Below are 13,031 nucleotides of genomic sequence, written 5' to 3'. Positions count from 1 at the left end.
AGACTCTCAGTGGGCTTTGGATTTGGTTCAGAAGAAGTCTGGGTAGATATTTCTTTGGGGCAAGAAGGGTTGTGTTCTGTCTCCCTGCTGCAAGATACAAATTCATGGCACATTGTGAATTTATTTGTATTTGCACCTCTCTGGGGAAAGGGAGAACAGAACTTTGGGAAAATAAAAAGTTTGTTAACCCCAAGATTCCTGGCAGCACCATTTTCACAGAATGTAAAGGGGCAGAGCAGCTGGCCTTTAGGGCAGTCAAATACCTAAAAAAACACCCGGAGCCATTTCCAAAATAAGCACCTGTTTCAAGAAGCAGTACCTGTTTCATCAATAGAGGAGAGAGGCATAAAAAATCCCCATGGATTTCCCTTCTCTGGTCCCTCTGAAATCTGCCACACTTCAAGCGATTTCCCTCTAGCACTGATTGCCTGTTACTCTCCCCAAGACACGAACACCAACCTTTATTGTTTCAAAGCCATGGGCAAAGCACTGAAGAAAATCTACTGCAAAGCTTTGTTGGTGAGTAGCTTTTGAGACTCACAGTATTTTGTTTTGCGGTTGCCGGATCTCTGTGCTTAGGGGTCGTCATCATCTGCCCTAGATAGAACATGATTAATAAAGAACCGTTTTAATGTAATTTTCGCCGCTGACCTTAATTGCACAGGTCAGAAATGAAAGCAGCTCACCATATGCCAGACATTAAGGTCTCGAGCAATTCCCCAGCAAACGTTACACTCCCTTGGATTGGATTGGAGCCCAGCCAGGCTGCACTCATTGAAACTTATAAATTGCCTTTATCTTGCTGGCAATGTAAAATTAAATTGGTATAAGGGATATTGCATTGTTGATGAAGATGTACAAGGCAGAGTTAACTCCGATACAGTGAACTTATCACAAGATATGAGAAATATCTTAATTGGCTCAACACCTTCCTTGAGTGGCCTTGAAGAAAGCCAGTGTTCCTGAAAACTGCAGCACCATTAAAGGAAATAGTCATTGTTCATTCTCCTCGTGTTTGAATTGTGCTGCTTTTCCTATACTGCTCATGAATGGTAGGGTGCAAAACAGGATATATAGCAGTTTAGAAATGATGACGCTGTAGTGAGCTATGATTTTATCTAAAAAGTCCTTTTCTTGTGATGTATTTATGGCCTGTAAGCCTTCCCTTGCTACAATTCTTTCCCAAGCTCTGTTTCAATCCATTGTCCATACAGGGCTCATTTTGTTAAGTTTTCTCATCTCTAGCTATAATGACAATTGGATGATGTAAATCTGTAAGCAGCAGGGAGTCTTTGGCTGAAGATGAACTCTGGTGAACATTAACCCTTCTGGGCTCTCTTAACATTTGGACCCAGACTTTGGAATTAAATGAAAATGAAAATCTTTCCAGTAATTTTCTCCTCTCATGAATTCAATCAGAGAAATTAAAGACAGCCAAGACCTTTTAGGTCACAGTGTCCTGCTTTCCTTTTGTCACAGTCTTTGTGGCCTCTGTTAAATCCGTTTGAGAAGATTGGGAAGTTATCGTATTACTCACTTGTTACAATCCTTCTAGAATTATAACTATATTAAGGTAATTGTGCCATCTGAGGCAGACATTTTCCATAGAGAGGAAGTAAGGAAGGCAGTGTTCTTACTTTCAGGGGCTTATATTCTCAAACAGCACAGCTCAGTAGAGATGGTTGAGCAGCAAAGCAGTGGGGCTCGACGGTTAAGCCAGCAGGGACCAAGTGGCGTAGTAGAAAAGCCCTCAAAAATCACTAGGGCCTTTCCCATTCCTGTGATGAATGTGCATGCAGTCGTGGAAGGAGATTACAAACACACAGGAGATGTCATCACCAGGAATTACTTGCATGCCCAATCACAAAACCAAAGTGCAGTGTATCCTACTGCGGGTTATGAGGCTATGAGCTATGGGGCTGTGAGCCCTAGGATCTTTGTGAAAGACGGCATAATGCTTCAGCCAGCTATGTTTACAAAGGGAAAACTATGTTGGATGAGTGAGCTACAGGCTGGACAGAGAGCTCTGAAAGGCTGGCATCCATCAACCAGTCGTCCTTGACCCTGGGCAGTGTCCCATGTGTGTATAAATGACCAGAACTCCTGGGTCCTTGATACCCTATCATTAAGGGACTAACGCCCTTAGTTGTCAGACTCAGATACTTGCCCACTGTCCTTGATATGAGATCCAATCTCTTTAAGATGTAAGGGCGGCTGAATTTTCCCCCTGTGATCCTTAAGAAGGGATCAGCACTCAGAGATTTATGCTGCCTGGAGTACTGTACCTGGAGTGCAATCCATGCGCCCTGCACGTTCCTCTGCTCACATCATAATAGCCAACATGGACAATGTTCAGTTTTCAGCAATTCCCACAGGACCTGCAGTCTCCCTGTAAGTTTGTGGCTATCCTGAAATTGGCAGTCCTCTAAGTGTCAACTGTAGAGCTGGTGCCATGCTGGGAGGAGCAGGGGATGTCCCACGAACCATCCATCTGGACGCAGGAGGAATCAGTACCTTTCAGCCCCTAGGTGTTAGGGTGACAAGCTCTAACAAACGCAGCAGATGGGTATCTGGTGGAGAGTCTTTAGTAGGCTGGCTGAGTGCCTGACAAACCACAGGGAGAAAATCACAGTATTAAAAGAAGCCCCATGCAGAAACATACTGAAATCTTGCCAGCACTACATCCGACCAGCTCCCCAAAGGGCTTCCTGCACCGCGGAAGTCAAACCTGCTGTCTTCTGCATCCGCTTTCTACTTTTTTTTCCCAGCCCCAATGCCATGAAATGGCCTTGGTGAGCAGCTTGCCAAAGTGGCCATCTCCCACGGTGTCTCTTCTCATGTTCTCTTAGCACCTGAGGGAAAGGACAGAAAAAGCAGCATTCAGGTTGTACATGGGCCATGTCTAGAAGTTTTTAAAAAGAGGAGGAGAAAGATTTCAGCAGAACGCATCTACTAAGCGGCTTCTTCACCTAATTAGCTGTGGAAAAGTCACCAGATGGACACAGATTTTAATGATGGCTTCATTCAGAGTCTTGGAGGAGTGGGTTGGGTATAAGAGATAATTATCTTGACTTTTAGATGTAAAAGGCTTCTATTTTATTCTGCTTTTTTTTTTCTCTAGTTCATTTTTAATGAAAGAGAGGAACAGTGAAATTCAAAACATCAAATAAAAAAGGAAGGTTGACAATCCATCGTTTAATCTCTGCTCAGTGCCAGGCTGGAGTGACATTTCTAAGGATTGGTTTGATGGGAAGCTTGTTTGTTCATAAATTGCCACAAAATGGCATTCTGGGTTTAGCCAGGGACTTTTCCCCTCCCCCTGTGCACTAGGAGGAAACTTAAAGCAATCTTATTAAATGCTACAGGGGTGGGAGGTGTGTTACCATGACACAGAAAAAAATAGATAGGAAATGCCTCTCGCACCCATTCTCTTTCCTTCCCTTCACACACATCTGCTCATACCCAGTGCTCAATAAGGGGCATCAAGATGAGATTGTGAAAGCAGTGCACAGCTGCACCAAATGTTGATAAAAACCTCAGGGGATTAATAGGACCCTTCTTTAGCACAGAGAGCAGAGCTGGTGTCTGCAGAGCAGGGGAGCTGCTACTACTGGTGTATGCAGGGAGACTGGAGAAGGAAGCAACCAGAAGAGCAGGACAAAGCTAGGTTTCCAGAGGATAATTCCTCTTCAGAGGCACAGGCAGCCAAGTGCACTTCCCTCTATGCCACCTGGCTCCTGCAGCCTGCTTCCACCTGGCTGGGGTAGTAGAAAACCCCTGAGTGACTTGGAGCACCAAGCAGCTGTGGGCACGAGGGGCAAGACTGCAGAAGGTTCTCAGGAGATGAGATTGAAGAAAAGTAAGTTTTATGGAATCAAAATCAGTCCAGTGAAAATGTGTGCTCTAAATGAATAGTTTGCACAGGTCTGGGGTATGATCACAGGTAACATACATGATGTGCCTTTAGCCATATTGATTGGGGTTTGGTCAGAGCCTTGGTGATGTCTGGAAGTGAATTTCAATGAATACCTAATTAGCAGCAAAGCCACTTCAGCCTGAAAAGGCTGAATGTCTGCACATGTGTTAAGCAAAGGCCATTTCTGACCTCTGATCTGATTTTTTGAGGCAAGTCTGACAGAAAAGTAAGAGCACAAACGAGAATCAAAACCTAACAAATCCCCAAATTTGATTTAAACCCCCTTTGATGGCTGAGAATATGCACTGTATGGCTATCAGATTTGGCTGCTCTTGTCATTCAAATCAAGAGCGCTCTCTAGGAACAAGTTTTGTTCTCTAGCATCATAGCGAAGGACCTGACTGTGGTGCACACAGATGGAAATGTAATATATATGAAAGAATAGAGAAACAAAAGACAGAAAGCTTGTAATTTCTGAGGAAACTATGTAGGCAGCTGGATAAGTGGATCATGGTATCTGTAACTGAAATAAGTGAGACCTCTTACATCCATAAAATGAAGAAACCACTTGAGAACAATGTCTCTGGAGAGGCTCTAGCATTCGCTCAGCCTGGGTAACCCTTGAGACCAAACTTTCACACACTGCTCCAGCCCTCTTGGTGCAGCTGGTATGCAGAGGAGCAGAAGAAAGTCTGCAGAAATAGAAGTTGATGGGGAAATTCAAAGGAGGCCACTCAGAGCTCTCACAATGCCTCCCTTTGTAATCATGTTTTCAGTAAGGAAGGAAAGGCTGAAAGGGAAAAGATTTATTATTGTTGTTGCCAATATTTTACTGTCATTTTCCTAAGTTAGCAACAATCTTTTGTGAAATATGTCACTCTGAAATATTCAGGTCCAAACTCTTTCCTCAAGCCTTGGCGTTAACCTCAACTGAGGGTCTTACTCTTAACCTGAAAGGAAGGAGTTTGGGACAAATCTGTGTGTCAACGGGGAAAACCTAAACCTGCACAATCCTTGAACTCAGTGAGCTGCCCATCAGTCACAAGAGAGGTCCTGTACTGGTTGCAGCTATACCTGTCTATACAGATAAATGTGGAACAGTTGTACCTGTATCTGTATAGATAGGTACAAATATAGATATGGATATATACATACACATACATTTATGTTTGTGTAGAAAGCTCTTTGATGGATGCTGGAAAGTACCATCACTGCTTTAGAAGGGTACAGGAAAGCTGGGATGAGAAAACAAAAAAACTGCCTTGTAACCAAAAGAAATATCAAGGTGCAATTAGGCATTCAGAGCAGAATCATCAAGTCTGGAGCTAAGCAAGGACCCGTGAGCTTGCACAGCCACTACTACAAGAATACCTGGTTGGCATGGGACCTCGCAAGCTGGTGGCCTCGGTGTGCCTCTCAGCAGACACTTGGCCCTTTTACTAGAGTAGCGTTTCCTGGTGATTTACTGAGGACCTTGTTGAGCACGGGGTCAGACACCATTTCCAAAACCATCAAATTATTTTTGGCTTTTCATTCTAGCTTTACTAGTGACTTTAATAAAGCATGAAGCTGTGTTCTGCATTTCAGATAGAAATAAGTGTGGTATTCATCATTTTGAGGTGCTGATATTGAACAGCTGCAATTGCTTTTGGAACAGCCTAGAATTTCAGTTTGTTTGTGTATTTAACTGGCTGATTTAAAGTAAGTAGAAAAGTCTCTGGGATGTAAAGCTCATTCAATATTTGGAGAGAATCTTAAATAGCAAAATATGAAACATATATGGCTTCAAGCTTTAAAAAAAGGAAACACGCAGAGATGAGTGTGGGGTCCTTTCTGCTAAGTACTGAACATTGTCTGGGTGAATTTCTTGAATGAATGATACAGCCAGAGGAACTGGGTGTGCTGAGACCTGCTGTAGCAGTGCCCAGACTCTTGTAGGATCTGATCACACATTAGAAATGCCATGGTCAGGCTGGGGTGAGCAAACCATCATGAGGTTACGGCCGTGTCATTAGTGATGTTGTTTAGAGCAAGTGATGATCTAAGTACTTTCTTGTTCTATCTGTGCTTTAATAATGCTCTTTTTTTTCCAATCCCATCCCCTATTTATCTGCATGGAGCGAGGCCATTGGAGTGACAAGCTGAGTTAACGAGATGGTTCATCATTTCCTCTGTCTGTAATTTTAATTCAGCAGATTGCTGCCTTGCATCTGCATGTGTGTTGGTGTGCCTCACACTCCTCTGACACATCACCTTTCCAGGGCTATCATTTTTCATCTAAGATTATGGACAGGCATTTGGAAAGTGGCCTCAACCAGCGAGGCGAGGAGAAGTTGGATCATTTTTATGAACCAAGGGGTAGAGTGATCCATAAAATATATGTCAAATTAGAACCAGCGCTTCACTGTAAGGAAGACACCAATTAATGGGTTCCAAGGGTTTGGATTTAATAGAGCAGAAGATTTACCAGCCTTTAAAAGCTTAATACCAACACCATTTATTGGGTGAAATTGTTTGTCAGTGGCTAAGAGCTTCCTGACTTTCCCATGCCCCTTGCAAATGGCAACAGTCATATCTATAGAGATTGACAGTGGTGCACTGCTCCTTGCTAAAGAGTTTTTTAACCTTTTACGTGGATGGAGCATGAGTTGGGGCTGGGATGCATTTTGTATAGGGAGTATGAAAAAATGCAACCCAGTTCAGATATGAATCTCTCTCTGCGACTCTGGCTCTCACCAAGTGGGAATATGCTAGCTCTGATGAACATTAGTAGTGCAGTGATTGTCAGGTAACTTGTTTGGCTTTGTTGGCTACTTCCTCCTCTTTCTGTTCTTTTCCTCCAGGTTACCTGCTCATGGTCTTCAGAGGTTAAGCTGTGAGACAACCATTATCCTTAGCCCAGAGCTATCATCTCCTATGGGATATGGAAGAACATCTGATGGCCTGGAGCTATGAGGTTTTCTTCTGTGAACCTTGTAAAACCAACCTACAACCTAATAGGAAAGGGGTTGGAAGCCATCATTCCTTATCTCCAGGTAGATCCTTCAACTCCTCATGGCTTTGATTTGTCCATAGGGACAGGGGTTATGCCTGGGTAGCACACAAAGAACCTTTTGTTGTTGTTGTTGTTGGAGATATCAACCACAAAGAATGACTTCTAGCAAGCTGGTAAATTGTCATCAATATTGCCATGACACAAAGTACATTCCGCTTAAAAAATTATGTGCTCTCTAATCTTTATAAACAAAGTGATTTGCCATGCAAGATTATCTTAAGAGCATTTTTAAATTAGTACTTATTCCTTAAATGCATTATGTTTGTGGAAAGGCATGACTATGTGGTTTCACAGATAATATCATTTCATCCTAAGAATGCAAAGAACTTTTAAAAAGACCCAAACAAGTAAATGGAATGTAAATAAAAGAGAAAAGCAAAATATTTGGACTTCTGAAATTCCTCCAGGGTTGTTTTATGTGTTTAAGAATAAACTGTATTTTTCCTGTAAAATTTGCCTTGCAAAGAAAAAAAAGGAGAATTTTTCAAGGATCTGAAGCTGCATAAGACTTTGAGCAAAGAAAATCATGGTCTTAGAGACACTGCCTATGGTTTACTGTAACACACAGCCTAAGAATACCCTTTCTTGGAACTTTCCAGCAAGAGAAGGCTTTCATTACCATAATACGTCCATGCCACCTATCGAAGAAAAGGTCAAATGTAAATTCAGACCATGGCAAAAGGTTATTCAGGTAAATCTCTACCTGAGGCCACTCAAAGTTCAAATTTATGACTCTGTTGAACAAAAGATGATGCAGGATGTTTACATAGCCAATGACATTTGTTTGCAGCACATTCTAAAAAGAAAAGTTACCCAAGTCTTCTTTTGTAGCAAGATGTCAGGTGCAGAGGGAGGAGAAACTTGAGGTACCTCTATACGGGTCCTTTGACCCAGGAGAGATCTTTTGGGAGGAACAGTAATGGAGATGAGTCCTTCTGAATTTCATATCTATGTCTGTGTAAGCCCCAGTGATGGAAGTAAGAATGATGGCTACTCCCTAGAGAACCTGAGAGCAGCATATGATGTTCAACATTATGTTCCTCAAAGAACTGTAGAAAATTGGTATTGTAATCTAATGAATTGTAGAGGATATCTCCTGGAGGGGTAGATTATCATAGAGAATGTGTTCTTTTACTATAAATCTGTGATTTTATTTTACAGTTTTACTAATGATATACAGTGAGCCATAAGTGGGAAAGCCCCAAGAAACACAATGACGGTTGTTTATTATAACAATATTTATTATATTGCATTAATACAGGAATGTTTTCACTGAGGACAGTAGAAATTCTATTGTAGGGCAGGATTAAAGGAACCCTATCAATGCCATGTGCTATGGTAAAAGAGACGCCATTAATTTCTTCTTGCTTTTTCAAAAGCAGTCTCAGTTCAAACAGTTGGTTGATCTCCTCAGTAGACAAAAAGACCTTGGAGTGTCCTCTCAGCAGTTTGTTCTAAAGGACCAGAATACAACATAATGAAGCATAAGTGGAAGTGAGACATACTTTTTGAAAGACTGCTGGTAAGAAACCTTTCAGTGATGCTAGTGGTGAGGGTTTGATGCTGAAGGACAAAGATTTATTTCGGAGCTGCCTGGTGGCATTGACCCACAACACCATGTGGTGCTTCCCTTTGTCTTCCACTGTTAGTGAATGAATTGCTCCCAGGGAGGCTTGTTCGGTGCCATACTCTGCAGAAATGAGGATGTTTTTGAATGATGGCTCGCTCCATTGTCCTTCATATTGTTTCACGAAGCTCAGCTCAGACTGAAATTCCCAAGGCCAATCCTTCTTGCTAGCAACTGGGGGTGAGAAATGAAATCTGTGATGGAAAAGCTGCAAGGGATGGGGCCAGCTTGGCCAGGCCATCAACACTGCAGGTCAGCTCTTCCTTCCAGCACCTCCAGCCTGGCTCCAGCAGCTGTACCATAGTGGAGGTCCTGCTGTTACAGCTTTCCTGTGGCTGAGGCACTGCCGTTTTCAGCCCTTCCAGCCCTCTCCATCTGTCCACCTGCTCTTCCCCTTCCCTACGGACAGCACAGAGTTTAGAATAAGAATTGGTGAAGTGGAAGGGTATTCATCTTGCAGGAAAGGGATGCTCTGTGGGCTGGTGTAAGCCTATTCATTGCCTTTGGAGGAATGGCAGGACTGCAGAAAAAGGGGTGGTATCAGAAGGCGGTGGAAGGAAGGAATAGCACTGGCATGTTGAAGGAAGTAGTGGTGCTGGAATGGAGTTAGTTAGCAAGTGCTGTTAATAATGACAGCCACCTGTTTCATTAGCCATGGTTTCAAACAGAAAGGATGTGGTATGCAAATTACCATGCAAAGCAGGTTGGCAAAGTCCAGATAGGGAAAGGGATTTGCCAAAGGCTCTGATAGCAGCTGAAGCAACAGATGTGTTGCACCAAAGAGTGCCAGGGAGGGAACAGACAAGCAGCCATGGCTGCACTTTCCCCCAGGCAAAGCAGAACAGTGAAATTGCCATTTGGCAATATTTCGGTCAGGTCTTTATATGGGTAGTTGACCTTGATTTGCAAGGCTGATTCATTAGGTGCCCTCCAGTTGGCACCTGCCTTATTACCCAGCACCTAAAGACATGTCAGCATGAAAACCAGACATAAAAATTTATCCCAGTCTAACTCATTGAAGGGACAGGAACTTATGGAGCACTAACATGTTACTTGCATAAATTGCATCTCATTGCTTTTTATAGCTTACTTGCATGCTATAAATTTTGTAAGGAGAGAGAAAGGGAGCTAGAGAAGATTGAATAAATGCAGACAGAGAAGTTCCTTTTCCTTCTAGCTATACCAGAAGAGCAGTTGCTTCCCTTTGTCTGGAGGTGTGAGAAATAAGGATGAGCAGTGGATGAATTTCAAAATTCAAAGGCTTGGCTGGATTCAGATATGGCACCCCTCAGCCATGTTGGCCAAGAAAACATGCAGAAGCCAGCCTGGCTGAATATCGTATGCCCCTGGAGCTCAGCTCTTAGTGAATGCGAACCAACTGTTGAAGGAATTTAGGATGAGACTTGACTGAACCTCTGCCAAGATTTGTCAGAGGCTGAGATTTGAAGAAAGATAGCCTTTTGAGATTAAGAATAGCTAGGCTGGGTTTCTGGCTCTGCCTCATACTCCTGGGGTGACCCTGGGCAAGACATTTAATCATGCAAAAAGGAATACCAGCTGTATCCTTACTTTACAGGGCTGCAGGGGTGTTGAAAGGATAGATTAATTAAAGTTTAGGAGGAGAGACTCGAACAGAAGACTGACAAGCCCTACATAAATAGCTTGTTGCTAGAGCTAATGGGGAATACATGTTTCAACCCTGTTTGAAATTCTGACATTACAACATTTGTCTACAAAACAAACAATTCTGGCAAAATAAAACCTTTATTCATTTCTAATGGGGAATATCAGCATGCTTCATTTTGGTTTATTTAAGGTACTTCCTTGATTTTGAACTCCTTTTCCCAAGATACTTTACCGTTCCACAACTCTCAGGATGCGTTGTGGCTCCGTAGTTAGAGGGGAAATGCTAGCACATCCTCACAGAGGTAACTTGGCTATGTATCCCTGTGGTAATATGCAAACCTCCTGAGCATAATTTTATTCCAATCACCACAAAAGTTCAGGCAAGAATCTGCTGCTTGTGAGATTAATCTAAAATTTAGATTCAGTTCAGCAAATCATAATATTTGATTTGAGGTCCACCAGCCTATCTCCTACAGGTTGTTTCATTCCAAGTTTCCTATCTCAGTTAAATCAATGTATTTTTAAGGATGGATTTTTTTGGAAACCATATGTTGCTGCTACAAGAACACATTGATGTCATATTACTTGCTAGCAATATGCGGTATATAGCGACTACTTTCATTTTCCAATTCACTTTAAAGCCCTTTATACTGCTTTATCAGTATGTTAGAGTAGAAACCCATACAGTTACTTATGAACCTAGGATGATTTATAATATCACATAAAAGTTGAAATAGGAGGGTTTTTCTGCTTTCACTATAAACCACACAAAAAATGTTAATTCAGCCAAGTTTTCTACTTGCTTTGTAAAACAATGCAAATCCTTCAATATAAAATGAAATGGATAGGTTTTTAATCTATTAGAAATAAAATAATTGTTTTTTTCTTGTTTATTTGCTTTTGTTACTCCTTACAGAAGCCTGAGTTCTGATAGATGCATATAGGAACTCTTCTGTTCATCTGCATGTAAGTTTGTTGGGAGAGATCATGGTTTAAAAAACTGCAGAGAAAAATAAAAGAGATTTGTGGGAAGATCAGGAAAGCAATATTTCAAAAGGAAAAAATAAATCATGTGTTTTTCTACGTTTGACAGTGAATTCCAAATTACTTTCAATGTTGTCATGATAAAATTACTCAATTTCCCCCAAAAATAAAAATTCAAATCCTTTTTGAATGTAATTTACTATGCCATAAAAACAGCAACAACAACAACAAAAACCTACTAACAAAATCAAATTGTTAGGACTTTCTTGGGAAAAGTGATTTTTTTTTTATGGACTGTCATCAAAATGCATAATTTCAGAGGAAATATGAACAGGAGAAATGAAAGAACTAAATGTTTTGAGGGAAGTAAGAGAAAATTTATGAGAATTTTTCCAGATTTTCTCTGAATCTCTGTGATCTACCCATTTGGTTGTCCATCCCAATAACAAATGGGTGTCAAAAATGTCCTTCCCAATGTCCATTCCCATAACAAAGCACCAGGTCTTGGTGCAGACGTGTATTAAGCTAACCTCTGCCATGTATTATGGCAGGAAAAGTGCTCCTTGTGGGAGAGGTGCACTGAATGTTGTATGTACCAGCTGCATCACCACCACTTCTCTTGGAAAGGGCCAGATGGAGCTGTGCATATAACAGTTAGTAATGTTCCCAGGGCAAGAACAAAACCTTCCTTGTGAGATTTCCTAATGATTTTATCATGCCCACATGCAGACCATTACCCACATGCACATTAAAGGTAGCTTTCAGTGGTCCATTTCCCTTGAACCTTCTCTAAGACCCACTGTCACCACGCTGACATTGGCCTTCCTGAATCATTTTTTGGCTGGGGATGGACAGAAGCCTCCTTCTCTCCCAGCACAGGGGCACAGGGATCCCTTCCACCACCCTGGCAGACAAAAGCAAGGCAAGAACCCATCCTGCCACCCTTGCCCATGCAGAAAAAGATTTCACTACTGCCAGCCGTTCCTATATCTGCGCCTCCCGCAGCTGATGCCATGATGTCTCCGCTTCCACCCGGCTCCCCCCTTCCCTGCTCAGGCTTGTCAGGAGAGGGAAAGGAAGGTGCTCGGAAATTCCCTTTGAAATCGTGCCTGTGAGGCATGGGTTTATCAAAGCAATGAAGCTGTGTGCGAGCACGCATGTGAGCACCCTGCCATCTCATCAAAGAGAAGAATGAGAAGGAGTTTCAAAGGGGTGACCCTGTTCCCCCCTTTCCTACTTCTCTGCGCCCACGTGTGTGCACGCACATGCACGCACACGTTTGCCTGTCCTCAGAAATTAATGGGTTTCTGCCGGGGCTGCTCGTTAGGCGCTGTGCTGCTGGGAGGCCACGCGTGGTCCCTCACTGCGCTCAGGGGTTAACCAGGGAAAAAGCTGCGCTGATTCCTGCCGTCAGACCGGGGACTAATGAGACAGCTATGCATGGCGAGAACCAGGGGCTCTGAAACGGCCCCTTACAAGGCCAGGATTCCCCACGACAGCAAGCAGCTCCTTGGCCAAAGGACAAGAGGGTGTTGCCTTCAGTGCATGTGACAGCTGATGGAACTGCCTTCCCCATGCATTCAGCAAGAGGCTCAGAGCCCCTTTCAACACCTTTATCCTGGCTGTCAGTCACGAAGCCTCCTGATACCGCTAAGACATCAGCCAGGACAAGTGTCGCCCTGTTTTCTGAGGGGTGAAATGGTGGCGTATGCAGCATGGTGACTCAAAGCTGGAGTGACAGGATGAGCTCGCCACAGGGCTGCAGCGGGTGTTCGGAGAGGCAACCTGGGTTTCAGGCTGCAGGGGGGAAAGAGGTGCCCGGC

The 13,031-nt window shown here is 42.9% G+C and overlaps 2 long non-coding RNA genes across 2 annotated transcripts; one reads left to right on the top strand and one right to left on the bottom strand.

The window, feature by feature from the left end:
- Nucleotides 1–873: 873 nt before the first annotated feature.
- Nucleotides 874–3,440, bottom strand: LOC308200501. Its single transcript, XR_013955630.1, has 3 exons — nucleotides 3,424–3,440; nucleotides 2,729–2,852; nucleotides 874–2,604 (listed from the first exon to the last, which is right to left on the bottom strand). It is a non-coding gene; the product is annotated as an uncharacterized lncRNA (long non-coding RNA).
- LOC308200500 lies at nucleotides 3,003–10,915 on the top strand. The gene is made up of 2 exons (XR_013955629.1): nucleotides 3,003–3,859; nucleotides 6,760–10,915. It is a non-coding gene; the product is annotated as an uncharacterized lncRNA (long non-coding RNA).
- The last annotated feature ends 2,116 nt before the right edge of the window (nucleotides 10,916–13,031 follow it).

The sequence above is a fragment of the Anser brachyrhynchus genome (genome assembly GCF_964034855.1).
Source record: "Anser brachyrhynchus genome assembly, chromosome: 10".
NCBI lineage: Eukaryota > Metazoa > Chordata > Aves > Anseriformes > Anatidae > Anser > Anser brachyrhynchus.
Note: the sequence above shows the minus strand (reverse complement) of the source record. Positions and strands in the feature narration are given on the sequence as shown.